Below are 5,000 nucleotides of genomic sequence, written 5' to 3'. Positions count from 1 at the left end.
CAGTTTGGACAAATTCATATTCACTGCACCGCATTCACCTGGAAGTTGCTAGTGGAGTGATGGCCTAGAGGATACATGTCCACCTAGGAAGTGAGAGAATCTGAGCATGCTGGTTCGAATCACAGCTCAGCCGCTGATATTTTCTCCCCATCCACTAGACCTTGAGTGGTGGTCTGGACGCTAGTCATTTGATGAGACAATAAACCGAGGTCCCGTGTGCAGCATGCACTTAACGCACGTAAAAGAACCCACGGCAACAAAAGTGTTGTTCGTGGCAAAATTCTGTAGAAAAATCCACTTCGATAGGAAAAAGAAATACAACTGCACGCAGGAAAAAATACCCCAAAAAATGGGTGGCACTGTAGTATAGCGACGCACTCTCTGTCTCCCTGGGGAGAGCAGCCCGAATTTCCCACAGAGAAATCTGTTGTGATGAAAAGAATACAAATACAAATAGCTGACAGCAACATGACTCAACGCCCTGGTCAGCCCTTCAGTGCACGCATGATATATATATATATATATTGTGTGAATGAGCGATGAGATTCACTGCCAGAGACTGGGGAAAAACCATCAGAGACAGATCTGGCGCAATAGCCGAATGGTTAAAGCGTTGGACTTTCAATCTGAGGGTCCCGGGTTCGAATCTCGGTGACGGCGCCTGGTAGGTAAAGGGTGGAGATTTTTACGATCTCCCAGGTCAACATATGTCCTGTAATCCATGTCAGCGTTCGGTGGGTTATGGAAACAAGAACATACCCAGCATGCACACCCCCGAAAACGGAGTATGGCTGCCTACATGGCGGGGTGAAAACGGTCATACACGTAAAAGCCCACTCGTGTGCATACGAGTGAACGTGGGAGTTGCAGCCCACGAACACAGAAGAAGAAGAAGAAACAAAAGCACACTGACACAAAGACATTCTCCTGCTTTTATTTTCTAAAAATATAAAATGTATATGCGGTAAGCAAATAACTGTAAGCCATCTACTCATTCATTGTCTTCATAAGACAGTTACTTCCAAAAGATGTAGTTGATGACTTTTCTTCCAATATTTCATTAGCCACTGAAAAGATTTTGAATGATTATTCATTGCTTAGAATGTTTTCAGAAATTTTAAACTCCAGTCCAGTTGGTATCCTCCTTTGATGTATTATATTTAATACTATCATTTATATTTACATTGTTGTAGGTTAATACAACTCATTCAATACACACCACAACCTCTTTAAAATTTTTCTTATAATATACTTTTCCTCTGATACATAACATGAACTTTTTTAATTTTTTTTTATTATTTTTTTTTTTACACTAATATTCACATACATTCCCTTTCCTTTATACACTACTTTACTCCTTTCCGTCTAAAAACACTAGTGAATAGACGTTAAACTGAAGAAAACATTCTCCTGCTATATCTGCTGAGAAAAAAAAGCACAAAAAAAGCAATAATTCACATCTACCAATTGTGGTAAATAGCCTACTGTTACAAGTCACTTTGTCGTGTGTGATAATAAAAAAAATAATTATCTCTGAAACCATGCATGTTCCACAGCTAAAGTTTGGTTCAGCACATTATGGATAATTGGACCTCTTCACCATAAAATGAATGGGCCATTTTCAAAATTAATGGGTCAGGAAAAAATTTTTTTTCTTCTTCCCCCATTGACAATCCTTCATGAGCCCTCCCCCACCACACAATGTTTATGTTCATTTGTACATTGTCTATCACACGCTTTTATATACACACACATGTGACACAGTTTATAGTTTATATGTGTACATGTGTGTGTGTGTACACGTGTGTGTGTGTACGTGTGTGTGTGTGTGTGTACGTGTGTGTGTGTGTGTGCATTCACAGGTTATTGTTATCAGTGTGCATGTGTGTGTGGTGCAAGCTGGTTTTGTCATTGTGGCCATTTTTTGTTCTTGTCATTTCTTTCACTTGCCCTGCACTTGTCTGTCACTTTACTGTATTATGTTTTATTTATTAAGATTTTTAATCATTCTTTTGGTCAATGTTTTTTTTTTCTCTCCACAAACCTACGTAGATATCAGAAACAGTGTGCTAAAACTAGCTGAAAACAGCGTAAAATGATCAGTTTTATCCTGTCTATATTTCAGTTCACGTAAAATCAAAATCAAGTTTAAAACGTGTATTTCCTTCAGGGACTGAAATAGAGCTGGGGCTCTTTCGATTGCACAGAGTACAATGCAAAAACAGTCCGGTTAACAATGCAGGCTGTAGTAAAGTGTCTTCGATTCCCATTCAGAAGGGGAAAATGCATAAGAAAAATTAGTCTTCATGGCTTAACGTTTAACCTGAAAATTTGATTAGCGATGAGGATCAGTGAAGGGTGGTAAGGAAAAAATATCCCCCAAAGTGCTAAAAGTATATTCTCGTTCCCCCGAAGGGGACGTTACCTTGCAAACACAACAAGCTATCGACAACTGTTTCGTTTCGTGGAAGGCTGGTTACTTGCCCCTGGTTTTAGAGGCGTAATATTTTATAAACGAAGAGCACTCCCCACAATTCGACAGAGACTTTTTTCTGAAGAAAAACTAACATGAGCACTCACTGAAGCGGGAAAGTAAGCGTTTTCAAATAGGGTAAGTCTAATCGAACAGCCGTACGGAATTCTTCAAGAAGAAACCGAATTATGTACATGGGATAATCCACAGGAGGTAAAAGGACACTTGATTATTAACTCACTCAGTACGGCCAGTCCTCTCTTCTCCTATACACAGACCCCTCGGATGTCCAGTGGGTGTCTCAATGACCCAGCCTTTAGCTTCCGTCGTCAGAATTGTGATATTCTTTGTCAACATTCACCTCTTCAGTATAAGAGCCTTCCGCTTGCAATATTTTGATGATGGTAACTGGGGTGAAACGCTGTTAACGTCGTCTCTTTCGCCGTTCGTATGGAGAGAGTTAAAGGGGAGAAAAAGGAGAGAGAAAAATATATATACCTACTCTACTGACATTTCTTCCCTTGTAAAGTGGGGATCGAGCGTGTCGATTATCCCTCTTCACCGGATTCCCACTCTCCCCCGCCCCCCCCTACCCCCCGGCCCCCACCCTCCCCCCACCCCCTTACACACACCACTGACAGAGCTAATTCGCAAAACACACAAGAAACTTGTTTACACTCCTGAAATATAGACGTGCATCCCGCCTCTCGCCCCCTCCCAAGAGAAAACATAAATCCGAATGGGAGATTTCTAACGGTCATGACGTTGCTGCATCTGATTGGTCCGATCTGCTAAAACAACAGAGATCAGACGACAGTTTCGTTTGGAGAGAGCGGAGGCGTGCAGAAGAACGATTGTAAATTGTTGTGTATGTGTGATGCAGTTATATGCTGCAGTCTCAATGTATTTTTGGTACAGACCTGTGCGAAAGGAAGGGCAGTATTTTATATTCATTGCCGTTTCAATGCCGGTGCAGTACTGACCCCGAGGTTGACAGGTAGGCTATGCAATGTGAACAACCATTCTTGCATACGTGAATGTGTCTACAGGTGTTCCTCTGTTTTCACCTTTTCATTGTGGGATATATATTATCTGACTGTAGCCTCTCGCATGCTAAAAGTATCACACACGTTAACGCATAGGCATACATCAGTCGCCGCTAAACACTCGATCGAGGGAGAGACAGGGAGAAAAAACAACAACCGAAAAAGCCGTTGATGGGCCCAGGAATTTTCTAGGCAGCCTAAACTATATAGTAGCCCTACGTTTTCACTATAGGCAACGGCAATAGATCAATGTATACACTACACTTTTCTTGGTCGGACTGATCTGTCTGCCTGTCTCTCTCTCAGACTCAGACTCTCCGGCCGCTCTCTCTCTCTTTCTCTCCACAGTATTGTCTTAGTTTGTTTCTTCATCAAGCTGTGAAATCAATTGCATGAACACTGACAGCTACGATGACATTTACAAATTTTGTTACTGCCCCCTGTTCATGTGGGGCTGTGGCATTGAATGAATAAATTATCTCTCTCTCTCTCTCTCTCTCTCTCTCTCTCTCTCTCCGTCTCGATCAGCGGGCGTGCCGTTAGCACACCGGAGAGGGAGCACCACACCAAAACGACACTCGACACAACTAAAACGAAACAGCAGCACACGATGATCCCACAGCGAACAAACAAGCGCTGGCCCACACCGAGAGTAGGACACCGACAGCACACACTTCCAACACGTTGAGCCGACTGACGGGGCCTCAAACCACGAACCTTTAAATAGATTATTCTATTTATGTCCGTGGGCACACACCAACAGCACACTGTGCTGACGGGTGCCACACACCGACAAAATTAATCTCCAGCTGGTGTCAGCGACAGCGGCAGAGCACTGCGGCCGGACAAGAGAAAATAGGACAGGGAGGACCACCTTAATGAATGGACCTTTCTGAACTATAATGTAGAAAACCTGCTCAGTAAGTTACATGATGTACCATTTATCAAGTCATTAGCTCGTTTGATTTTTTCTGTTTGACGGAAAAGTTTTACTGACTCAAATTTGATTTCATTGACATTTTCACAGAGCATGCAAAAATTGTTGTGTTTTTGTTTGTTTGTTTGTTTGTTTTTGTTTTTTTTGTTTTTGTTTTGTTTTGTTTTGTTGTTCCTGCAACTAGTTATCCCACCACGGGAGAAATTTGGGAGGTGTTTTGTGTATGGTCAAGAAATGTATGCTGCAACGTGTAAAAGAGGTTAAAATAGACTGCAAGAATACAGTAGCTGTTGAAATAGATAAAAGTATGTTTGGTGTTGATAAAAATTATTGTGTTAATTGTTAGTTATATTGCCCCAGAACATTGATCAGCTACAAGATGGCATTCATATCTTAGAAGAAAACTTGATACAAGTATAATATTGTGTGGTGACCAGAATGCAAGGACAGGATGTGAACAGCCAAAAGATGAGAACTTAGCGAACTTTGTGCCGTGTTTTGATCATGAGGAGGTTGACGAAGAAAGTGATCGAGCTGCACGTCA

This window comes from Babylonia areolata, chromosome 25, assembly GCF_041734735.1.
Source record: "Babylonia areolata isolate BAREFJ2019XMU chromosome 25, ASM4173473v1, whole genome shotgun sequence".
Classification (NCBI taxonomy): Eukaryota; Metazoa; Mollusca; class Gastropoda; order Neogastropoda; family Buccinidae; genus Babylonia; species Babylonia areolata.
This window is presented reverse-complemented; position numbering follows the sequence as displayed.